Below are 26,729 nucleotides of genomic sequence, written 5' to 3' on the forward strand. Positions count from 1 at the left end.
GGCTCTGACAGCTGGGTGCCTGAGCCTGCCTCTCAAATATGCATGCACTAGGCTCAGGGTACCCAGTCCTGATTGTAAGCTCTGCCTAGCTTAACAATGATTGTCTCCATTGCCTAGTGGCAAGTCCCTGTTGCTTGGAGGTGAGGGAGACCTTTGTGGAGGTGTGTCTGCCATGGACTCTCACCTGTGTTCTCTGTGGGATCCACAGGATATTCCCATGATCCTAGGAGACAGCAGATGTTAGCAAGCCTGAAGAAACATCAGGGACAGCCCCAGGAATAAGCCACAAAATGCCTAATGATCTAAAAAAAACTGCAGAATTTCTCAGGCCTGCCTAGACATTGTAGGGGGAAGTCTTTTTGAAACTTTCCCCACTGTGATTTCTAGGTACAGCCAACTTGTGTTCTCCATGGTTTGTCTGTCCAAGGTGGGGCTTCCTGCAGAACCACACAGCCTCAGGAGCTGCTGGTCTGTGTGTTTATGTGGGCGTGTTGTGAGTGTTAGATGTCTGTGTGTGTGTATGGCATTGTGTGTTTCTGTGTGTGTGAGTGGATGTGTCTGTGCCTGTAAGTGGAGTGGAGTCTGCTTAAAGAAATGTGGCTAATTCACTTCAGTGCTTCTTTTTTTTTTTCTTTTTTTTAGTCTCAAAACCTTTTGGTGGCCTGTCTGTGTGGCTTTGCTTGGGCTGCACAACTCCATTTTTTTAATTTTTCTGTGGATCATAAATCTGAAGTAAATTTAGATCCATTGGCATCTAAATCACTTTTCTCAAAGAAAAAAAGTCACTCTTCTAGAAAGAAGAGGAGAACACCACATCAATAAAGAGACATCCCCTAGTGTTTCATTGCCTTGTGGCCGATCCATGGAGATAATGTTAGTAGTCCTGTCCATAGGGCCCCTTGAATTTCCTCAAATTTGGTTCCCAGCTGAGCAGGGGCTTCATGCCATGAGGGGGTACTCTTCCATTGTCTTGGGATTTCATCCTGGGATGGGGAGTATAAGGAGAAATAAGGTGAGATATGGATGAGGATACAATCTGGTGAGGGGTGGATAGGGCCTTGCAACTTCACCTGGAAAAACATAAAAATAAAATAAAAACAGATGACACAGAAGGTGCTTCCAAATGCATCTGCATATTTACTAAATTACACAAGCTGACCACACCATAGCCTGGTGTTCAGGCAGGAATATTGTAGCATGCAATTAACATTTGGAGTGCAAATTGGCAGTATCCTGGCAAACTACTGATTTGAGTGCTTTTATATCCAGAGCCAAATGAAAGTGATTCCAGCATTGGTGCTGGGTGGGATGTGGCCTCCATATTTGCCTCTTCTTTTCATGGCTTTCATGTTCATTGTCGGCCTAGCGTTTCCTAAGTAGCTACATGACACCCACACTAAACGTTTACCAGTTACTGAAGAGCTATCCTCAAGGACATTCATTGTGTGAGTGTTTCTTTCTAAACACTGTCACATTTTAATGACTGGGCAGCTTTGATACATTTAATACCATAAATTCCCATTACTGCTTTAACAAGGAGACTTTTCTTCTTCCACTTCTATCAAAGGCCTGAATGATTCCTGTAAGATAAGAAGCTGGCAGCTGCATCTGGCTTTGTCCTGATATTCTAGCCTCTGTTTCATTTCATTTGCATGGCCTTCTCATTTTAGGAGGTCTCTCTCATTGGGCTGTTGCTGGATAGGACTGCCTCTCACCGTAGATTATTTAGCTGCCAGGGATTTTAGAAAGTAAAAGGGACTTCAGGTAGGCTGTCAGGGCTGCAGATTGTGGGTCATTGTCTCATTGTTAGGGCTGAGATTGTTTGCACTTTACAGGAGAATTTTGGGTCCTCTGACAGGAATCGTGGAACATTGCTTGGACTCCAGCACAAGGCAGCTCCTTCTGCCAGGTGAGCCTTGATTTTTCTTTGCTTTTATGGGGAATCCACAGTGGACCTCAATAGCATTACTGGAAACCTTTTTCAGGCTTGCTGTATGCACTGACAGCCTCTGAGACACTGTCTCAATCTCATTTGCTCATGTGAGAAGCCAGTCCCAGGTGTGATAACCCTGTTCCCTCTTGACTTGCTTTGTCGAGGTTTCTGCCTTTCCCCGAGAGCTCCTGAGAGGCCCAAGATGAAGCAAGGCAGTGAAGTCAAGAGCCGAGCTATCTTTGGCTGACACCTGCCTCTTGGGTCTCAGGTATAATTCTATCACCCAAAGAACCCTCAACAACACACCAGTCTATATGCCAATCCCCTTGGGACCCGATTCTTGCACACAGCCTCTTTACGGAATGGAATCAGAAGAGCAGGTTCCAGCAACCACCTCACAGTCTTGAAATGCATTTTCCTCCAGTGAAATCCAAACCACAAAGATGGCCTGAAAGGGCCCTGAGGTCAAGACTTTTAGAGTCCCGCTGTGGGTTTTCACAGGCAGCCATTTTCCAGATACCAAACTGGCTCTGCCTGTATCATTTTCCTCTGCTTAAGAAAGCTCACAGCTCTGTTAGCCTGGCTCCTGTGTCTGTCTGAGGGATGCACATGCACCTGTCTCAGGGCACTAGGCCTGATTATGAGCTTTGCCTAGTGTCACTATGAATGTCACCATTGCCTAGCAAAATATTCTTGCAGCTTGGCTGAGAAGTAGGCCACCATGGAGGTGCGTAGGTGGTGGAATCTCACCTGTCTTCTCTGTGAGATCAGCAGGATTGTCCCATGATCCTAGGAGAGGTTAGACATAAGCCACCCTGAAGAAACATCAAGCATAGTCCCAGGAATGAACCACAAAATCCCTATGGATTCAAAATGTTCTGCAGGATTCCTCAGACCTGCCTAGACATTGTAGGTGTGAGATTTTTTCAAACTTGCCCCACTTTGATTGCTAGGTACAGTCCACCTGTGTTCCCCATGTGTGTTCCCCAGTGTTGCTCTCATTCAGGTTCTTCCTGCAGAACTATACAGCCTCAGGAGCTGCCAGGCTATGTGTTTCTTTGAGAGTGTTGCCCGTGTTGGATGTCTGTGTGTGTTTGGGGGGGGGGGGCTTGGCGTGGTTGTGTGTTTCTGTGTGTGTGACTGTAAGTGAAGCTTGCTTCTTTTTTTTTTTTTTTTTGAGTGTCACAACCTTCTGGTAGCCTGTCTATGGGCTCTGCTTGGACTTTGGGGATCCCTGTTCATCATTTTTCTGTGGATCATGAATCTGCAGTCAACTGGGAGGCAGGCTCAGACACACTGGGGTCCAAAACACCTCCTTTTGCAAAAAAGAAAAGCCGCCACTTTTCTAGAAAAAGGGAAGCATATCACACGTGAGAACAGCATCTCTCATTGTTTTTTTGTCCTGCCACAAACCCAGGGAGAGAGACTACCAATCCTGTCTGCAAGGCCCCTTGAATTTACCTCGAATTTTGTTGCCCACTGAGCAGGTGCTTCATGTCATGATTGGGCATTTTTCCATTGTCTTGGGATTTCATTCTGGTACAGACAGTGTGAGCAGCAATAAGTCAGATAGCACTGAGGATACAGTCTGTTGAGGGGTGGATGTTGTCCACCATATTCACCTGCAATAAATGTGAAGACATGACACTGAAGGTTCTTCCAACAGCATCCTTCCATTTCTTTAATTGCACAAGCAATCCACACCATGGCTCGGTGTTCATGTAGGAGTACTCCAACGTGCAGGAAACATATGGAGTGCAAACTGGGGCCATCCAGGCTAACTCTCTATTTGAGGGCTTTCATACTCGGAGCCAAATTAGACTGAGATTGATTGATACAATTTAGAATGTGGCCTCCACACTTACCACTTTTTTCCTGACTTCCATGTTTTTGTTGTTGTTGTTGTTGCTGTTGTTGTTATTTTGACCTAGGGATTTCTGGGTCTGACTCAACATTTTCCATGCTAAACATTTCTCAGTTCCCAGAAGATATGCCTCAAAGGAATCCGTTGCCTGAGTGTTTCCTTCTAAACACTTTCTCATTTTAATGAATGTGCAGCTGTGATAATTTCAAACTATAAATTCTGTTATAGCTGCCAGCAAGCAAACCCTTCTTCTCCAGCTTTCATGGGAGTGCTGCATGATTCCTGTAGGATGAGAAGCAGGCAGCCATGTCTGTCATTTGCCTAGTATTCTAGGATCTATTTCATTGAATCTGCATGTCCTTTCTCATTGTGGAGGTGGTCTTTCATTAAGCTGTTGCTGGATAGGGCTGCCTCTTGCCATAGTTCTATAGGCTGCCAGGGATTTCCAGGAGCAAAAGGGACTTCTCGTAGGCTGGCTGACTTCCAGGTTGTGGGTAAAGGTCTTGTTTTGGGGTTTGAGGTTGTTTGTAGTTTCCAGGAGACTTTACAGTCCTCTTATAGGAAACTTTGAACATTGCTTTGACTCCAGCACAAGTCATCTGTTTCTCTTATGCGAGCCTTTTTTTTTTTTCCTTTCATGGGGTGTCCACAATGCCCCAAAACAGCAATACAGAACATCCATTTCAGGCTTAACATCTCCAAAGACAGCTCTGAGACACTGTCTCAACCTCATCTGCACCCGTGGGTGGCCAGTTTGAGGTGTGAGAACAATGCTTCACTTTGGATGTGTCTTTGTCATGGTTCCTGCCTTTCCCAGAGAGCCCATGCAAGACCCAGGATGAAGGGAGGCAGTGAGGTTAAGGTCCCAGCCATCTTTTGCTGGCACCTGCCTCTGGGGTTGTAGGTACAATTCTATCACCAAAAGTCTCCTCCACAATTCACCAGACTACATTCCAGTCCCCATGGAACCCAATTCTTGCACAGAGCCTCTATTGGGAAGGCAGTCAGAAGAGCAGTTTCCAGCTACCGCCTCACAATCTCAAAACATCTCCTCCTTCAGTGGAAAATGACCACAGAGACAGCCTGAAGGGGCCCTAAAGTCAAGACTTTAAGGTTCATGCTATGGGTTACCACAGGCAGCTTTTCTCCCAATACCAGGCCGGCTCTACCTGTGCCATTTTCCTCTGCTTAGGCAGGCTGACAGCTCTGATGGATAGACACTCAAGTCTGTCTGTGAATGAGCATGTGCTAGTCTCAGAACATCAGGTCTATGCTGTGAGCTCTGGCTAGCATCTCAATGAATGTCCCTGTTGCCTAGTGACAAGTCCCTGCAGCTTGGCAGAGGAGACCTCCATGGAGATGCATCAGCAGTGTACTCTCGCCTGCTTTCTCTGTGGGATCCACAAGATAGTCCCATGATCCCAGTACAGGGCAGATGTGAGCCAGCCTGAAGAAACATCAAGTAGAGTTCCAGGAATAAACTGCAAAATTCCTAATGATATTAAAAGATCTACAGTATGCCTCAGGCCTGCATAGATGTTGTAGGTGTGACTCTTTTTGAAGCTAGCACCACTGTGATTTTTAGGTATAGCCCACCTGTGTTATCTGGGGTTGCGCTCTTTCAGGTGGGGCTTCCTGCAGAAAAAAAGCAGCCTAGAAGCTGCCAGGCTGTGTGTTTCTATGGAAGTTTTGTGAGTGTTGGATTTCTGTGTTTGTGTTGGCTTTGTGTGTTTCTGTTGGCTTTGTGTGTTTCTGTGTGTGTGTGTGTGTGTCTGTGTGATTGTGTGTGTCTACAAGTGGAGTCTCCTTAAAAAAATGTGAGTAACCCACTGTAGTGCTTTTTTTTTTTGAGGCTTCCAACATTTTGGTGGCCTCTCTCTGTGGCTCTGCTTGGGCTGTGGGGCACAGGTTCTTTATTTCTCTGTGGATCATGAATCCAGAGTAAATTAAGAGACTGGTGGAGACCTGCCAGTTTCCAAATCACCTCCCCCTACAAAAGAATGCCAATCTTCTAAAAATTACAGGAGCATACCACATCCAAGCACAGACATCTCCAAGTGTTTCATTGCCCTGCTGCCAACCCAGGGAGACACACTGTCAGTCCTGTCCATAGAGTTGCTTGAATTTACCTGGAGTTTGGGTTCCAGCTGAGCAGGTACTTCTCCTTGTCAGGATCTACTCCTCCATTGTCTTGGGATTTCATTTTGGGAAACAGAGTGTGCTCAGCGGTAAGGTCAGATAGGGGTGAGGATACAATCTGGTGAGTGGTGGATGAGGTCCTGCACCTTCACCTGCAAAAAACGGTGAAGACAGATGACACAGAAGGTGCTTCCATGGCAACTCCCACATTCCCTTAATTGCACAAACAGTCCACACCATGGCGTGGTGTTCAGGTTGGAGTACTCCAACATGCAGGGAATATTTGGTGTGCAAACTGGGGCCATACTGGCCAACTCCTGATTAGAGGGCTGTCATACCCGGAGCCAAATGGCAGTGGAATAGATTGATGCTGGATTGGATGTGGCCTTTACACTTGCCTCTTCTTTTTCTGATTTTCTTTTTCCTCATTGGCCTAGGGTTTCCTAAATCTGTCTCAAAATATTCCACCCTAAACATTTCCCAGTTCACAGAGAAAGATCCTCATGGGAATCCATTGCATGATTGTTTTCTTCTAAACACTGTCATGTTTATATGACTGCGCAGCTATGATACTTTTAAAACTGATAACTCCCTTTACAGCCACCAACAAGGAAACCCTTTTTCTCCCACTTCTATCAGAAGGCTGCATGATTCCTGTATGATGAGAAGGAGGCAGCCATGTCTGGCTTTTGCTTGCTTTTACAAGCTCTGTTTGTCTCATCTGCATGCCATTTCTCATTGTGGAGCGGGTCCTTCATTGGGCTATTGATGGATGGAACTGCTCCTTGTCACGTATCTTTTGTCTTCCAGTTATTTAAAGAAGCATAGAGGACTTCTGGTAGGCTCACTGCATTTCAGGGCTGGGTTGTGGTCTTGTTTTGGGGGCTGAGGTTGTTTGCACTTTGCAGGAGGCTTCTGGGTCCTCTGACAGGAATCTTTGAACATTGCTTGGACTTTTTGTGTCTGTTTATAGAAATGCTGTGAATGCACTTCAGCATGTCTGTTTTTTGAGTCTCCAATGTTTTTATGGCCTTTCTGTCTGGCTCTGCTTGGATTGCACTGTAGGGGGGTGATGTTCTTTACCTTACTATGGTTCATGAATCCTCAGTGAAGTGGAAGGCATGTTGTGACCTGCCTGCATCCAAATCACCTCTGCTGCAAGAAAAGCTACTCTTCTAGAAAAAAGAGAAGGGCACCACACCAAAAAACACACATCTCCCAGTGTTTTATGGTCCTGCCACCAACCCAGAGAGAGACACTTTGAGTCCTGTTCACAGAGCCCATTTAATTTACCTTGAATTTGGTTCACAGCAGAGCAGGTGCTTCACATTGTGAAAAGGGACTCCTTCTTTGTTTTGTGATTTCATTATGGAATGTAGACAGCGAGCAGCAATAAGGCCTGATAGAGGCAAGGATACAATCTAATGGGGTATGGATATAGTCTCACAACATCACCTGCAAATAAAATACAGACAGATGACACAGAAGGTACTTCCAACTCCATCCTCACATTTCCTTAATTACACAAGCAGTCTACACCATGGCCCAGTGTTCAGGTGTGTATACCCAAATGTGCACGGAACATTTGGAGTGCAAATTGGGGCCATCCTGTCAAACTCCTGCTTAGAGGGCTTTCATGTATGAAGACAAATGGGAGTGAAATGGATTGATGCTGGGTGGGATGTGGCCACCACACTTGCCCCTTCTTTTCTTGACTTCCATGTTACTAGTTGGCTTAGTGTTTCTTGGGTCTAGCAAAATGACTTCCACACTAAATGTTTCCCAGTTCATGCAGAAGGAATCTCATGGGAATCCATCACTTCAGTGTTTTCTTCTAAATGCCATCACGTTTTAGTGACTGGGCTGCTTTGACATTTTTAAAACCACAAATTCCCATTACAGCAGCCAAAAAGGAAACTCTTGATCCCCCTCTTCTATGAGAGGGCTTCATGATTTCTGTAGAATGAGAAGTAGGCCACCTTGTGAGGCTTTCACCTGGTAACCTAGCTTCTGTTTCATTTCATCTTTAATGCCTTCTCATTGGGAAGGGGTTGTTTCAATTGGCAGATCCTGACAGGGAATTCCTCTCACAACAGATGATTTAGCTTGCAGGAATTCCAGAGAGCAAAAGAGACTTCAAGTAGGCTGGCTGCAGTACAAGTTGTGGGTTGTTTTCCTTGTTCTGAGAGCTGAGGTTGTTTACACTTTGCTGAAGTGTTTGTGTCCTCTGACAGGAATCACTGAATATTGCTTGGACTCCAGCACAAGGCAACTCTTTGTCTCACACAAGCCCTTATTTTTCTTTGCTTTCATGGGGAATCCACAGTGCTTCCAAACAGCACTATAGGACACATGTTTTCATGCTTGCCATCCCCACAGATGGCCTCTGAGACACTGTCTCAATTTCACCTGCATCCTTGAGAGGCCAGTTTGAGCTGTGAGAACACTGCTCCACCTTGGACACGCCTTTATCATGGTCCTTGCCTTTCCCAGAGAGACCCTGCAAGGCCCAGGAAGAAGGGAGGCAGTGAGGTCCAGACCCCAGCCATCTTTCACTGACATCCACCTCTGGGGTCTCAGGTCTGATTTTATCACCAAAAGAACCTTCAAAAACACACCAGACTATATTCTAATCTTCAAAGGACTCGATTCTTGCATACATATACGTTCTCTTTTGGGAAGGGAGTCAGAAGAACAGTGTCCAGGGACCACCTCACAGTCTTGCATTGCTGCCTCCTACACTGGGACCTGACAACGGAGGCGGCCTGAAGGGGTGCTGAGGTAAAAATTTGAAGGGCCCTACAGTGGGTTTTTGCAGACAACCTTTTTTGAAATAGCAGGGAGTCTCTGCCTCTACCATTTTTCTCTGCTTAAGAAGGCTGACAACTCTGACAGCCAGGCACCAGAGCCTGTCTCACAAACACACATGTGCTAGTCTCAGGGCACCAGGCTTGATTGTGAGCTGTGGCTAGCGTCACAATGAAAATCATGGTTACCTAGTGGCAAGTCCCTGCAGCTTTGCGGAGCAGGAGACCTCTGTAAAGTTATGTCAGTGATGGACTCTCATCTGACTTCTTCGTGGGATCCATGGGAGAGTCCATAATCCTAGAAGAGGGCAGACATAAGCCAGCCTGATGAATCATCAAACACAGCCCCGGGAATAATCTGTGAAATCCCAAAGAATCCAAAAGAATCTGCAAGATTCCTTAGGTCTGCCTAGACATTGTAGTAGTGAGTCTTTTTGAAACTTGCACCACTGTGATTTCTAGGTACAGCCTGGCTATATTCCCAGGGGTTGCTGTCTCCCAGGTGGGACTTCCTGCAGAAACAGGAAGCCTCAGAAGCTTCCAGGCTGTGTATTTCTTTGGGAGGTTTGGGAGTGTTGGATTTCTGCATGTGTGTGTGGCTTTTTTTTTTTTTTTTTTTTTTTTTTTTGCATGTTTGTATGGGTGAGTGTGGTTGTAAGTGGAGTCTGCTTAAAGCAATGTGGCTAACGCACTGCAGCACTTTTTTTTTTTTTAATTTCCCAGGCTTTTGGTGGCCTGTCTGTGTGGCTCTGCTTGGGCTATAGTGCTCTGTGTACAGTAAATGCTTCCCAGTTCATGGAGAATGACCCTCATGGGATTCCATTGCATGAGTATTTCCTTCTAAACACTGTCACGTTTTAATGACAGGACAGTTGTGATACTTTTAAAAGTGTAAATTCACATTACAGTTGCCAACAAGGAAACACTTGTTTACCCACTTCAGTAAGAGGGCTGCATGATTCCTGCAGAGTGACAAGCAGGCAGCACTGCCTGCCTTTTGCCTGGTAATCTAAGCTCTGTCTCATTTCATATGCCCATCTGTTCTCATTGTGTAGAGGGCATTTCACTGGGCTCTTGGTGAATGGGACTGCCTCTCACTACAGATCTTTGGCTGCCATGGAATTCAGGGAGCAAATGGGATTTCAGGTAGACTGGCAGTACTCCAGGTTGTTGGTCATGTTGTCAGTGTGGAGGCTGAGGTTGTTTGCACTTTTAAGGAGGCTTCTGGGTCATCTGCCAGGAATCTTTAAACATTGCTTGGACTCAAGCAGAAGACAGCTCATTCTCTCTGGTGACCCTTGATTTTTATTTGCTCTTATGAATGGTCCACAGTGCCCTTAACAGTTCTACTATTTTCAGGCCTTCAGTAGCCACAGAAGGCCTCTGAGACACTGTCTTAACCTCATCTGCATCGGTAAGAGGCTAGATCAAAGTGTGAGAACCCTGATCCACCTTGGAATTGCCTTTGTGATGGTTCCTGCCTTTGCAAGACAGCCGATGCTAGGCCAAAGATGAAGGGAGGCAGTGAGGTCAAGGGCTTGGGCATCTTTCAGTGACACCCACCTCTGGGGTCTCAGGTATAATTCTATCACCAAAACACCCCTCAATAAGTCACAAGACTATTTTGCAAACCACATGGGACCTGATTCTGTCACATAGCCTCTTTCCAAAATGGAGCACAAAGAGCAGATTCCAGTGACCACCTCATGGTCTCAGAACTCGTCCTTACCAAAAGGGACCTGACAACTGAGACAGCATGAAGGACCGTTAAGGTCGATATTTTATAATTTGGGAGTGGATTATCACAGGCAGCCTTTTTTTCCTGATACCAGACCAGCTCTTCCTGTACCATATTCTTCTTAGGCTGAAAGCTCTGAAAGCCAGGCACCTGAGCATACATAACTAATGTGTGTGCACTAGTCTCAGGGCACCAGGCTTGAGCTCTGGGATCTGGATAGCCTCACAGTAAATGTCTCTATTTCTTAGATGCAAGATCCTGCAAATGGGCAAAGAATGAGACCGTGGGGGCTGAGGTTATTTGCACTTTGCAGGAGGATTTTTGTTCCTCTGACAGGAATCATTGAACATTATTGGACTCCAGCACTAGGCAGCTCATTCTGTCAGGTGAGCCTTGATTTTTCTTTGCTTTCATGAGGAACTTACAGTGCCCCTCAATGGCACTACCTGACACACTTTCAGGCTTGTCATCACCACAGATGGCCTCTGAGACACTGTCTCAATCTTATTTGCCTTTGTGAGACGCCAGCTTGAGGTGTGAGAACACTGCTCCACCTTGGACTTACCTTGTCATGGTTTCTGCATTTCCCAGAGAGTCTCTTCAAAACCTAGGATGAAAGGAGGCAGTGAGGTCAAGAGCCTGGCCATCTTTCTCTGACATCTGCATCTGGGTAACAGGTATGATTCCATCACGCAAATAACCCTCAACAACATGCCAGACTATATTCCAATCACCATGGGACCTGATTATTACACACAGTATCTTTTGGGAATGAAGTCATAAGAGCAGGTTCCAGCGACCACCTCACAATTTTGAAATTCTTCCTTCTCCAGAAGGACCCAATCATGGAGAAGACAAGAAGGGCCCCTGAGGTTGAGACATTCAGGATTCTGCAGTGGGTTTTTGCGGGCAGACATTTTGCCCATACCAGGCTGGCTCTGCCTCTAACATTTATCTCTGCTTAGGCAAGCAGACAGCTCTGACAGCCAGGTGCCCTTGTTTGTTTCATAAATGAGCAAATGCTAACCTCAGGAAACCTGGCCTGATTGTTAGCTATGGCTATTGTCACAATGAATGTCACTGTTGCATTGAGACAAGACTCTTTGGCTAGGCAGAGAAGGAGACCTCCATGGAGGGGCATCAGTGGTGGACTCTCGACTGTCTCCTCTATAGGATCCACAGGATAGTCCCATAATCCTAGAAGAAGACAGACGTGAGCCAGCCTGAAGAAACATCAAGCACAGCCCCAAGAATAAATCATAAAATCCCCAAGGATCCAAAAGGATCAGCAGGATTCCTCAGACCTGCATAGACATTGTAAGAATGAGTCTTTTTGAAACTAACCCCACTGTGATTTCAAGGTATGGACCAGCTGTGTTCCCTGGGGTTACTCTTTCCCAAGTGGGTCTTCCTGCAGAACCACACAGCCTCAGAATCTTCCAGGCTGTGTGTTTCTGTGGGAGTGTTGTGAGTGTTGGACATCTCCATGTTAATGTGGCATTGTGTGTTTGTTTGAGGGTTTTTTGTTGTTGTTTGTTTGTGTGTGTGTTCTCCTGTAAGTGGAGCCAGATTACAGAAATGTGGCTAACACACTTCAGCAATTATTTTTTAAAGTCTCCCAACCATTTGCTGGCCTGTCTATGTTGTTCTGCTTGCACTGTGGGGTTCCATCTTTTTAATTTTTCTGTATCATGAATCCACTGTGAATTAGGAGGTTGCTGAGAGCTGCCAGTGTACAAATAACCTACTTCTGAAAAAAAAAACTACTCTTCTAGAAAGATAAGAAGCACACAACACCAAAAAAAATAGACATCTCCAAGGGTTTGATTGTCCTGTGACCAACTCAGGGAGAGACTGTAGCAGTCTAGTTCACAGCAACCGTTGAATTTACATCAAATTTGGTTCCCAGCTGAGCAGCTGCTACATGTCATGAGGTGGCATTCCTACAGCATCTTGGGATTTCATTCTGAGACATAAAGTGTGAGCAGGAATATGGTCAGATGGGGTGGGGATACATTCTGGTGAGGGGTCCCTTCACCTGTAAAAAAAAATGAAGACAGATGACACAGAAGATGCTTCCAAATCCACACCCACATTCCCTTAATTTCACAAGCAGTCCACACCATGGCCCAGTGTTCAGGTGGGAATACTCCAATATTCAAGGTACATTTGGAGTGCAATTTGGACCATCCTAGCAAACTCCCGATTTGAGGGCTTTCATACCCGGAGCCAAATGGGAGTAAAATATACTGATGCTGAGTGAATGTGGCCTGCACACTTGCCTCTTCTTTCCCTTACTTCCATGATGCTAATCTGCCTAGTGTTTCCTGTGACTGGCTCAACGACTTCCAAACTAAATGTTTCCAAGTTCATAAAGAATGAGCCTTATGGGAGTCCATTCTAAACACTGTGACGTTTTAATGACAGGATAACATTGATACTTTTAAAACTGTAAATTCCCATTACAGCCGCCAACAAGGAAACTCTTGTTCTTTCACTTCTTTTGGAGGTCTGCATGATTTCTGTAAGATGAGAATCAGGCAGCTGAGTCTGGCTTTTGAGTGGTAATCAAGCCTCTGTTTTATTTCATCTGCAAGGTCTTCTCACTGTAAAGGAGTTATTTTATTGTCTGTTACTGGATGGAACAGCTTTTCACCACAGATTATTTGGCTGTCAGGGATTTCAAAAAGGAAAAGGAACTTCAGGTAGCATGGCTGCACTCCAAGTTTTGGGTTGTTATCTCCTTGTGGGTGTTGGGGTTGTTTACACTTTGCATTAGGCTTTTGCATTCCCTGACAGGAATCATTGAACATCGATTGGACTCCAGCACAAAGCAGCTCTTTCACTTAGGCAAACCTTGGTTTTTCCTTTCTATAATGGGTAATCCATACTCTAAACAGCACTACTGGACATGATTTTAAGGCTTTCCATCAACTCAGATGGCAACTGGGACACTATTTCAACCTCATTTGCACCAGTGAGAGGCCAGTCAGAGGAGTGAGAAGACTGCTCCACCAAAGGACTTGCCTTTGTCATGGTTCCTGCATTTCTCAGAGAGCCCCTTCAAGGCCCAGAATGCAGGGAGACAGTGAGGTCAAGAACTTGTCCATCTTTCACTGACACCCACTTTTGGAGTCTCAGGTAGAGTTCTATCTCCCAAGGAAGGCTCAACAACACACTAGATTATATTCCTATACCCACTCTGAACCTGATTCTGGTACACAGCCTCTTTTGGTATTGGAGTCAGAATAGCAGTTTCCAGGGACCATCTCACAGTCTTGAAACACCTCCTTCTCCAGGTGTATCAGACCATGGAGACAGCCAGAAGGGTCACTGAAGTAGAGACTTTTAGGGTCCAGCAAAGGATTATCACAGGCTGTCTTATTCCTGATACCAGGATGGCTCTGCCTTTCCCATTTTTCTCTGCTTAGCAGGCTGACAGCTCTGACAGCTGGGCTCCTGGGCCTACCTCATGAATGTGTGTGAGCTAGTCTCAGGGCACCAGGCCTGAATGTGAGCTCTGAATAACGTCACAGTGAATATCACCATTGCCTAGCAACAAGTCCCTGTGGCTTGGCAGAGAAGAAAACATCCATGGAGGTTAATCAGCATTGGGTTTGCACTTGTCTTCTTTTTGAAATCCATGGGATAATCCCATGAACCGAGGAGAGGGCAGACACCAGCCAGCCTGAAAAAAGTCAATCCTCCAAAATCAGCTGAAATCTCCAAGCATCCAAAGGGATCCACAGGATTTCTTATTCCTGCCTAGATGATGTAGGGGTATTTCAAAACTTGCCATACTATGATTTTTAGGTACAGCCCGACTGTGTTTCCTGAGGTTGCTCTTTCATAGGTTGATCTTCCTGTAAAACCAAGCAGCCTCAGAAGCTGCCAGGCTGTGTGTTTCTGTGGGAGTGTTGTGAGTGTTGAATGTCTGCGTGTGTGTGTGGCATTGTGTGTGTGTTTGTCTGTGTGTGTGTGTGTGTGTGTGTGTGTGTGCATGCCTGTTCCTGTAAGTGGAGTCTGCTTAAAGGAATGTGGCTAAAACACTTCTGGGGTTCTTTTTTTTTTATTTTATTTTTTTACTTTTGTATCCTAACACTTTGGTGCCCTGTGTATGTGGCTCTACCTGGGCTGTAGGATTCCGTGTTCTTTACTTTTCTGTTGATCATGAATCTGCAATGTATTGGGAGGGAGCCAAGACTCTCCAGCCTCCAAATCACCACCCCTTACAAAAAAAAAAGAAAAAATCCACTCTTCTAGAAAGAAGAGTAGCACACCACACCAAAAAAAGAAAACCTCCCAGTGTTTCATTGTCCTGCACCCAACCCAGGGAGAGACACCAACAGTTCTGTCAGCAGGGCTCCTTGATGTCACCTCAAATTTGGTTTCCACCTGAGCAGGGGCTTCATGTTGTGAGGGGGCACTTCTCCATCTTAATGATATTTCATTCAGGGACATAAAGTGTGAGCAGTAATAAGGTCAGATAGGGGTGGGGATACAAGCTGTTGATAGGTGGATGGGGTCCCGCAACTTCACCTGCAAAAAAAATGAAAACAGATGACACAAAAATTGATGCCAACTCTATCCCCACTTTTTCTTAATTGCACAAGCAGTCTACATCATGGCTCGGTGTTCTGGTATTAAGGACCAAGACCACCTCTCTTATTATCTCAGAACTCAGAATAAGAAAGAAGAATCAAAAGCTAAAGGAAGGAGGAAATGAGATCAACCATCTGACAGCGCAGTGTCACACCCCAGTCCTGGTAGTTAAAAATCAACCCCTTACCTAACCAGTGGTATTATCTATAAATTCCAGACATTGTATAAGGAAGCATTCTGAAACATTCTGTTATGTTATGTTCTGTTCTGATTACTGATGCACGCAGCCCCAGCCAGGTACCACTTGCCTGCTCAATAGGTCATGACCCTTTCAGATGGACTCCTTAGAATTTTAAGCCTTTAAAAGGGGCAGGAAACTCTCTCTCTCTCTCTCTCTCTCTCAGGGAGCTTGGTTTTTGAGACTCAAGTCTGCCAAGGCTCCCAGCTGAACATAACCACTTCCTTCTTTAATATGGTGTCTGAAGGTTTTTGTCCACAGCTCATTCTGCTACATTTTTTGGCTCCCATACCTGGATGTGAGGTGATTGGTGGACAGTCGAGGCAGCCCCTTAGGTGACTTAGACCTATCCTGTAGAGCATGCTTGCACAGGACTTTGGCCAGCTTGAGTGATTTGGATCCTGAGAGCTCTCCTGGGTAGGCAATTGTCCTAGCAGAAAGCCTCACCAGAGCAGTGCACAGCAGGCCCCACAGAGTGTTGATGCTGTGTCTGAACACCGGGAAGGAACTGGCACTTGGAGTCCAGATATCTGGAACATGGTAAGACCAGTCTTGGGAACTTGTACTCTTTTTGAGTGGAAGCGTGACATGATCACCTATGGCATGGCTTTCTCGGCACTTTAGTTTTGGTTTTGATTTTGACTTGGCTTGATTTACTTGATTTGTTGTGAATTAGATGAGTGAGTGACATTTACACTTTTCCTCTTGCAGTGCAACTGTTGTCTTGGGAGAAAAACGGGTCAGACACAATGTAAGACCACCCTGCTAGGAACTATGTTGAAAAAATTCAAGGAGGGATTTAAAGGAGACTATGGAATTACTATGATATAAGGGAAAATTAGAACTTTGTGTGAGATAGGCTAGCCAGCATTAGAAGTGAGTTGGCCATCAGAAGGAAGCCTAGATAGGTTCCTTGTTTCAAAAGTATGGCACAAGATAACCTGTAAGTGAAGGCAACCATATCAGTTCTTGGACATAAAAACTTGGTTCCAACTGGTTTTAGAACACCCACAGTGATTAAGAGGGCAGACAGCAGCAGGAGTGTTAGTTGCAAAGGGACAGATAGCCAAGAAAGGATTCTGTTTCACCCACTGAGGGAAGTGGGCTCCTAAATTTTGGTGTGACCCAATATCAGAAGATTCATGGCAGTAAATGGCACAGGTGATTACCCCTCTTTAAGAAAAGAACTCCCCAATCCTGAACCCACAGCTCCTGCACCTCTGAAGGAAACACACACCCCTAGGCCACCCAGAGAAGAAAAGAGGATGTGAAGCTGCGAGAGAAAACCCACCCTTGGCAACTTGCTTATGACTTAAGACTAGGATACAAATGCCCGTGAGGGAGCAGTGGTATGCTGTTGCAGACAAGTACTGGCATATGGTGGAAAGGCATACCTCTGTGCCCTTTACCTTTGCTGATCTCCTAAACTGGAAAAGCAATACCATATTTTATACTGAAAAGCCTCAAGCTTTAATTGATTTGCTCCAAACTATTAGCCAGACCCTCAACCCTACTTGGGCCAACATCCACCAGTTGCTAATGTACCTGTTAAACACAGATGAGAGGTAAAAGGTGCTCCAACTGGCAAACAAGTGACTGGAGGAACATGCTATGGCTGATTACAAAAACTCGCAATTGTATGTGAGGATCTAATTACCAGCAATGGACCTCCAGTGGGACCCAAATGAAGGGGAAGGTACACAAAGGCTAAAATGATATAGGAAAGCCCTCCTAGAAGGATTAAATAAGGGAGCTCAGAAGATCGCAAATGTCAACAAAGTCTCTGATATCATTGAAGAAAAAGAAGTCCAGCACAATTTTATGGAAGACTATGTGAGGCCTATCATGTGTATATTCCCTTTCATCCTGAAAGCCCTAAAAATCCGTGCATGATTACCATGACTTTTGTTAGTCAAAGCAATGAAGACATTAGAAGAAAACTTTAGAAACAGGCTGGGTTTGCAGTATGAACACATGGCCAAGGCCTTTGGCCTACTTCTCTTAACAAATATATGGGGTTCCTAAAAGTTGGGCACCATGTTTGAGGGCCTTATCAGCAACTCTCCTGATAGCACAAGAAGCAGATAAACTAACTTTTGGACAAAACCTGAACATAAAATCACCCCCATGCTGTGGTGACTTTAATGAAAACCAAAGGACATCATTGACTAACAAATGCTAGACTAACTGAATACCAAAGCTTACCCTGTGAAAATCCCCATATAACCATTGAAGTTTCTAACAACCTGAACCCTGCCACCTTGCTCCCAGTATCAGAAAGCCCAATGGAGCATAACTGTGTAGAGATGTTGAACTCAGTTTATTCTAGAAGGCCTGACCTGGGGAACCAGACTTGGACATCAGTGGACTGGGAACTGGAAATGGACAGGAGCAGCTTTGTCAACCCACAAGGAGAGGGGTATGCAGGATATGCAGTGGTAATCCTGGACACTGTCGTTGAGGCCAAACCATTGTCCCAGGGTGCTTCAGACCAGAAAGTCGAGCTCATTGTTTTAATTCAGGCCTAGAACTTGGTGAAAGTAAGACTATAAAACATTTACTCTGACCCTCAGTATGACTTCTTAACCCTCCAAGTGCATGGAGCATTATATAAAGAAAAGGGCCTGTTGAACTTTGGAGGAAAGGACATAAAACCTCAGAAATAAATTGTGTATTTATTACAAGCAGTATGGAAGCCTCAAAAAGTGGCAGTCATGCATTGCAGGGTATACCAGTGAGCTTCTACTATGGTTGCTTTAGGGAACTCCAGAGCTGACTCAGGGGTTCAAAAAGCAGCCTCCACCCCCTACCAGGCATTGTTCTCAGCCCCCTGCCTCCTTAGATACCTAATTATTCTAAAGAAGAGAAAGATTTTTTTCAAGCAGAAGGAAGGCTTATAGCAAAAAAGAGATGGATCTGGTTACCAGATGGAAGAATAGCTGTGCCACAGCTGCTAGGAGCTGCAATTGTACTGGCTGTGCATGAAACTACCCATCTAGGTCAGGAATCACTTGAAAAGTTGTTAGGCTCATACTTCTACATCTCACATTTGTCAGCCCTTGCCAAAATGGTGGCACAGCTATGTATTAGCTGCCAACCGCATAATGCAAGGCAGTGTCCAGCCATTCTGCCCAGTGTACAAGATTATGGAGAAGTCCCCTTTGGAGATCCCCAGGTGGACTTCACAGAAATGCCAATGTGTGGAGATAAAGGGTATTTATTAGTTCTTGTGTGTACCTACTCTTGGTGAGTAGAAGCTTATCCAACATGAACTTAAAAACTCATTAAGTAACCCATGTGCTTCTTCCAGATCCTGTTCATAGATTTTGACTGCTCATATGAATCAGCTCAGATCATGGGCGGACATTTGTGCCTGATTTGGTGTAGAAGACAGTAAAGGTATTGGGAATCACCTGGAAACTGCATGCGGCCTACTGATCTCAGAGTTCTGGAAAGGTGTAGCAAGTGAATCAGACTATCAAAAATAGCTTAGGGAAAGTGTGCCAGGAAACAAGATTAAGAGAGTTACAGGCTCTCCTTATGGTATTGTTTAAGGTAGGATGTACCGCTTGTAAAAGAACAGGATATTCCCCTTACGGAATATTATATCACAGACCTCCTCCAATATTACAGGGACTGCCAGGCACTCCTTGAGAGTTACGTGAAGTTGAGTTAGAGCAACAGTTACAGGCTCCAGGAAAAATTACACAAAAAATTTCAGCCTGGGTAAATGAAATTTGCCCTATTAACTTATTCTCCCCAGTTCACCCCTTCTCTCCAGGTGATCATGTGTAGATCAAAGACTGGAACCTAGCCCACCTACATCCACAGTGGAAAGACCCCAGACCATCATTTTGACCACTCCCACCACCATGAAGGTAGAAGCAATCCCGGCCTGGATCCATCACAATCATGTAACACCTGTATTGCCTGACATCTGAGAGGAGAGACCGAGCCTGGACAATCCCTGGAAGTGACACTGAGGAAGATGACAAACCCTTCTCCAGTTACACCCAGAAGCTTACTGGTCTATGCATGGTCAAAGCATGAGGATACTCATCATGGGACTTATTCTTCTTAAAATTTGGACTTGTATAATAAAGACTGATTTTCCCTGCATGGAGGACTAATCCCAGTGCATTAATCAGGTTACTGAGGTAGGGAAACAAGTTAAAACAATCTTTCTGTTTTATTATAAACACCTAGAAACTTCAAAGGAAGTTGCCTGTATAACTTCACTCAGTATAAAGTGTGCAGCACAGGAAATGACTGACCTGATGTGTGCTACAACACATCTGAGCCTCCTATGATCACAGTATTTGAAATAAGATTAAGAACAGGTCATTTTCTCAGTGATACAAGAAAAATAACAGATAAAACAGAAGAAAACAGAATCCCCAAACATATAACCTTAAAATTTGATGCTTGGGCAGCCATTAATAGTAACCAGCAAGGATTAGGATGTAGCTCTCTAGGTTAGGAAAAGAGTTATACAACAGAAAATAAGTACATTTTTCATGAATTAGGCTTATGTGATAAAGTATGTAATTATTTGTCTTGCAACATTTGGGCTACCTGGAAAGAGAATGAAAAAGTTCTGGTATGGCTTCAGAAAGGAAAGGGCAATTCCCCTTGAATGAGTGGCTTGGAAAAATTACATAGAAAATTTCAGCCTCGGTAGAACTAATAATCACCTTAGAACTAATAATCCCCAATCCACTAGATCCCCATTGAAAAAAAGGGAGAACATGTAAGTCTATGGATCAAGGGAGCTGGACTGGATCCTCCAGTAAATATTTGAGTCCTAGGAGAGGTCAAAATGTGCTCTCCTGAACCGGTGTTTCAGACCTCCTATGATGAATTAATGTGCCAGTACCAGAGCCCCCAGGGAAGACAAAGAAGTTGCTCCTGCAGTTAGCAGAAAATGTAGTCCATTCCTTCAATGTTACCTCCTGTTATGTTGTGAGGAAACCACTATGGGAGACAAGCGGCCTTGGGAAACCTGATAATTAGTGTCCATTGACCCAGGCCCTGATATGATTCCAGTCCAGAACTCCCACACTGGCAACTTCTGGATTGTAAGTACCTCAATTTTTGGGGAGTACTTCATAGCTAGAGAAGGAAAGAACTTCACCCTCCCTGTGGGAAGGCTCAACTGCCTTGGACAAAAACTGTGTAACAACACAGTAAAACCACCCTTCTGGTGTAGTTCAAACCACAGTGAAAAAAATCCGTTTAGTAAATTTCCAAAGTTGCAATCCATGTGGACCCATGGAGAGACTTTTTGGGACTGGACTGCCCCCACCAGGCTATATTGGATATGGGCATACAGCCTATGCCAAGTTACCTGACCAATGGGTTGGTAGTTGTGTTATCAGCACCATTAAACCATCTTTATTCCTACTGCCCAGGAAAACAGGTGAACTCCTGAACTTCTCAGTCTATGCTTCCTGAGAAAAGAGGAGCATAATATAGACAATTGGAAAGATGATGATTGGCCCCCTGAAAGAATCATGCAGTACTATGGGCCCAAAACTTGGGCACAAGATGGCTTGTGGGCATACCAAATCCCCATTTAATGATCAACTGGATCATATGGTTGCAAGCTGTCTCAGAATTAATCACTAATAAAACCAGCAGAGCTTTGACTGTTTTAACCAGTCAGTAAGCCTAGATGACAAATGTTATCTATCAAAGTAGATTAGCTCTAGACTACTGGATAGCAGCTGAAGAAGCAGACTGTGGAAAATGTAACCTAGTCAATTGCTGTCTGCATAAAGATGATCAAGGGCAAGAAGTCAAAAATATAGTTATAAATATAACAAAGCTGGCACATATGTCTGTACAGGTTTGGCATGGGTTTGATCCTGGGTCAGTGTTTGGAAAATGGTTTCCAGCAGTAGGAAGATTTAAAACTCTTGTAATAATAATAATAGTAGTAGGAACAGGCTTGTTGCTTCCCTGCTTGCTACCCATGCTCCTTCAAATAATAAGCTTTTTTACTGCCTTGGTCCACCAAAATGATTCAGAAGACCCAGGTACTGAGGATGAGCGAGAGAACTCCCACTAACAAGTGAGATCCTTAAAAAGGGTGATATGGAAGGAGACCACCTCTCTTATTGTCTCATACCTCAGAAAAAGAAAGAGGAAGAAAAAGCTAAAGAAAGGCAAAAATAAGATCAATAGTCAGACAGCCCGGCGCTGCACCCCAGGCCTGGAAGTTAAAAATCAACCCCTGACCTAACTGCTTGTATTATCTATAGATTCCACACATTGTATGAAAAGTGTTGTGAAACTTTTTGTTCTGTTTTGTTTTGTCCTGATTACTGATGCATACAGTCCCAGCCACATACCCCATGCTTGCTCAATCTTTCATGACCCTTTTGTATGGATCATGTGTTTAGAGTTGCAAGCCTTTAAAAGAGGAAGGAATCTCTCTCTTTGAGAGCTCAGTTTTTAAGATGTAAGCTACCAAAACTCCCGGCAGAATAAAGACACTTCTTTCTTTAACCCAGTGTCTGATGGGTTGTGTCCACAGCTCATCCTGCTACAGTGAAAGTACATCAATGTGCAAGTAACATTTGGGGTGCAAATTGGGGCCATCCTGGCAAACTCCCTATTTGTGGGCTTTCATAACTGGAGTGAAATGGGAGTGGAATGGATTGGTGCTGTGTGGGGTGTGGCTTCCACCCTTGCCTCTTCTTCTCCTGATTTCCATATTCCTCCTTGGCCTAGGGTTTCCTGGATCTGCCTCAATGATTTCCACAATAAACATTTCCCAATTCAAGAAGAATGACTCTCACTGGAATGCATTGTGTGAGTGTTTCCTTCTCAATGTTGTCATGTTTTAATGAGTGGGTAGTCGTGATACTTATTAAACCATAAATTCCCATTGGAGATGCCAACAAGAATACTTTTGTTCTTTCACTTCTATCAGAGGGCTGCATGATTATTGTAGGAGGAGAAGCAGGCAGCCATGTCTACCTTTTGTCTGGTAATCTAGCTTCTGTTTTATTTCATCTGCATGGCCTTCTAAATGTGGAGGTTCTCTTACACTGTGCTTCTACTGGATGGGACTGCCTCTCACAAAAGATTATTTAGCTGCCAGGTATTTCAGACAGCAAAAAAGACTTTGGCTAGGTGGGCTGTCCTCCAGGTTGTTGGTCATTGTCTCATTGTGGGAACTGAGTTTGTCTGCACTTTGCAGGAGGCTTTTGGGTAGTCTTACAGGAATCACTGAACATTGTTTGGACTCCAGCACAAGGCAGCTAATTTTCTCAGATGAGCCTTGATTTTTCTTGGCTTTCATTGGGAATCCACAGTGCCCCTCAATAGCATTACTGGACATGCTTTTCATTCTTGTCATCACCAGAGACAGCCTCAGAGACACTGTCTCAACTTCATCTGCACCTGTGAGAGGCCAGTCTGAAGTGTGAGAGCACTGCTCCACTTTGGACTTTCCTTTGTCATGGTTCCTGCCTTTCCCAGAGAGAACCTGTGAGGCCCTGGATGAAGGGCGGCATTGAGGTCAACAGCCCAGCCATCTTTCATTGACATGCACCTCTGGGATCTCAGGTATGATTCTATCAGCCAATGAACCCTCAACAAACACACCAGACTATATTCCAATCCCCGTGGGACTCAATTCTTGCACAGAATCTCTTTCTGGAATGAAGTCAGAAGAGCAATTTCCAGTGACTACCTGATAGTCTTGAAACACCTCCTTCTCCAGTGGGAATTGACCAAGGAGATGGCCAAAGGAACCATAAGGTTGAGACATTTATGGTCTTGCAGTGGGTTTTTACAGGCAACCTTTCTCCCAATACCAGGCCACCTCTGCTTGTACCATTTTTGTCTGCTTAGGCATTCTGACAGCTGGAGCTTGAGTCAGCTTCAGAAATGCACATGCACTGGGCTCAGGGCAGCAGGCTTGATTGTGAGCTGTGACCAGTGTCACAATGAAGGTCACTATTGCCTAGCAACAAGTCCCTGTGTCTTGGTGGAGAAGGAGACCTCCGTGGAGATGCATCAGTTGTGGAATCTCACCTATCTTCTCTGTGGGATCCATGGGATATTCCCATGATTTTAGGAGAGGGCAGACATGAGCCAGCCTAAAGAAGCATCAGTGGAACCCAAGGAATAAACTGAGAAATACCTAAGATTCCAATAGGACCTGCAGGGCTCCTCAGACCTGCCTAGACTTTGTAGGGTGACTCTTTTTGTAAATTGCTCCACTGCAATTACCAGGTACAGCACACCTGTGTAACCTGGGGATACTATCTCCCAAGTTGGGCCTCTTGTGGAATCACACAGCCTCAGGAGGAGCTGAGCTTTCTGTTTCTGTGGGAGTGTTGCTAATGTTGGAAGTCTGTATGTGTTTGTGGCAGTGTGTGTTTGTGTGTGTGTGTATGTGTGTCTGTAAGTGAAGTCTGCTTAAAGGAATGTGCCTACCGCACTTCAGAGCTTCTTTGTTTTTTGTTTTTTTTTCTTGAGTCTCCCAGGCTTTTGTTTTCCTGTGTGGCTTGTCTTGGGCTATGGGGGTCCATGTTTCTTGTTATTCTGTGGATCATGAATCCGCAGTGAATACAGAGGATGGCCAAGACCTTCCAGCATCCAAAAAAACCTTCCCCTTCAAAAAAAATTAAATAAAGAAATAAATAATAATAATAATAAACACTCTACTATAAAGAAGAGGAGAACACCACACCAAAAAGAAAAAAAAAAAATGACATCTCCCAGTGTTTCATTGTCCTGCAGCAAACCCAGGAAGAGACACTAGCAGTCCTCTCCACAGCAACTTTTGGATTTACCTCGAATTTGGTTCCCAGCTGAGCAGATGTTTCAGGTCATGAGGGAATAATCCTCTGTCATCTTGAGATTTCATCATGGGATGTAGAGCAATGAGCAGTAATAAGGTCAGATAGGGGTGAGAATACAATGTGATGAGGGGTGGATGTTGTGCTGCAACTTCACCTGCAAAAAAAATAAAGACATATGACACAGAAGTTCCTTCAAACTCCATTCCTGAAATCCCTTAATTGAACAATTAGTCTACATCATGGCCCTGTGTTCACGTGGGTGTACACTAACATGCCAGGAACATTTCTAGTGCAAATTGGGGTCATCCAGAAAAATTCCCAGTTTGACAACTTTCACACCTGGAGCCAAGTGGGAGTGGAATAGATTGATGCTGGGTGGAATGTGGCCTCCAAACTTGCCTCTTTCTTTCTTTACTTCCATGTTCCTTGTTGGCCTATGGTTTCCTGGATCTGGCTCACTGACTTACACACTAAACATTTCCAAGTTCCCAGACTGTAACCCTCTTGAGAATCCATTGCATGAGTGTTTTCTTCTTAACACTGTCATGATTTAATGACTGCACAGCTTTGATACTCTAAATGGTGTAAATTCCCATTACAGCTGCCAACAAGGAAACTGTTTTTTCTTTCACTTCTATTGGAGGGCTGCATGATTCCTGCAGGATGAGAAGCAGGCAACTGTATCTGGAATTTTCCTGGTGATATAGCCTGTGTTTTATTTCATCTGCACACCTTTCTTATTTTAGAGGGTCCCTTTCATTGGGCTGTTGCTGGATAGAACAGCCTCTCACAACAGATTGTTAAGCTGACAGGTATTTCAGAGAGCAAAACAGACTTCAGTTAGGCTGGCTGCACTCCAGGTTGTGGGTCCTTGTATCATTGTGTGGCTGATCTGTTTGCACTTTGCAGAAGGATTTTGAATTTTCTGACAGGAATCATTGACCATTGCTTGGACTCCAGCACAAGGCAGCTGGTTCTCTCAGGTGAGCCTTGATTTATCTTTGTTTTCATGGGGAATCTATGGTGCCCCTCAACAGGGTTTTCCACCACCACAGACATCCTGTGAGACACTATCTCAACCTCATCTTCACCCATGAGAGGCCAGTCCAATGTGGGAGAACATTGATCCAACATGGATTTGCCTTTGATGTGGTTCCTGCCTTTTCCAGAGAGCCCATTTGAGGCCCATGATGAAGGGAGGCAGTGAGGTCAAGAGCTTGGCCATTTTCACTAATAACAACCTCTATGGTCTCAGGTATGATTCTATCATCCAAAGTACCCTTTAGAACACACCAGACTATATTCAAATACCCATGGGACTGGATTCTTGCACACAGCCTCTTTTGGGAATGGAGTCAGAAAAGCAATTTCCAGTGACCACTTTCTATTCTGAAAAGCCACCTCCTGCATTGAGACTAGACCACAGAGATGTCCTGAAAGGGTTGTGTGGTCGAGACTTTTAGTGTACCACATTGGGTTTTTGCAAGCAGCCTTTTTCCTGATATGAGGCTGCCTCTCTCTGTACCATTTTTCTCTTCTGAGGCAGGCAGACAGATCTGACAGCTGGGCGTCTGAGCCTGCTTCACCAATGTGCATGGGCTAGTCTCAGAACACCGGGCCTGATTGTGAGCTCTGGCTAGCATGACATTTAATTTCACCATTGTTTAATGACAAGTTTCTGTGTGTTTGTGGAGAAGGATAACTTCTTGGAGGTGCGTTGGCAGTGGACTCTTGTCTGTCTTCTCTGTGTGATCCAAGAGATAGTCCCAAGATCCTAGGAGAAGGCTGATGTGAGCGAGCCTGAAGAAGAGTCAAACAAAGTCCCAGGAATAAACTGCAAAATTACTAACTATCAAAAGGATCTTCAGGATTTTTTCAGGCTGGCCTAGATGTTTTAGGGGTGTGTCTTTTTGAAATTTGCCCCACTGTTATTTCTAGGTACAGCCTGACTCTGTTCCCTGGAGTTGCTCTTCTCCCAAGCAGGGCTTTCCGCAGAACCATGCAGCCTCAGGATCTGCTGAGCTGTGTGTTCCTGTGGCAGTGTTGTGAGTGTTGGATGTCTGCTTGTGTGGGTGTGGCTTTTTGTGTGTGGGTGTGTTTGAATATAAGTGTAGTTTGCTTTTAAAAATGTGGCTAATGCATTGTAGTGCTTCTTTTTTTTTTTTTTTTTTTTTTTTTTTTAGTCTCCCAACCTTTGGGTGGCCTGTCTCTCTTTCTCCACTTAGGCTGCAGAGCTCCATGTTCTTTCATATTCTGTAAGTCATGAATCTGCAGTTAATTGGAAGGTTTGCCCAGACCTTGAGACTGCTGCTGTCCAAATCATATCCCACTGAAAAAAAAAAAAGAAGCCACTCTTCTAGAATAAAAGAGGAGTATATTACACTCAAAAACAGACATCTCCCTGTGTTTCATTGCCCTGTGGCAAATCCAGGGGAGACACTAGCAGTCCTGTTTGCAAAGACCCTTACATTTACCTAAATTCAGTTCCCAGGCAAGCAGGTGCTTCATGTCATGAGGGGGCACTCCTCCATCTCCTTGGGTTTCATTCTGGAAAAGAAAGTATGAGCAGTAATAAGCTCAGATAGGAAT

The sequence above is a fragment of the Pongo pygmaeus genome, chromosome Y, assembly GCF_028885625.2.
Source record: "Pongo pygmaeus isolate AG05252 chromosome Y, NHGRI_mPonPyg2-v2.0_pri, whole genome shotgun sequence".
NCBI classification, from domain to species: Eukaryota; Metazoa; Chordata; class Mammalia; order Primates; family Hominidae; genus Pongo; species Pongo pygmaeus.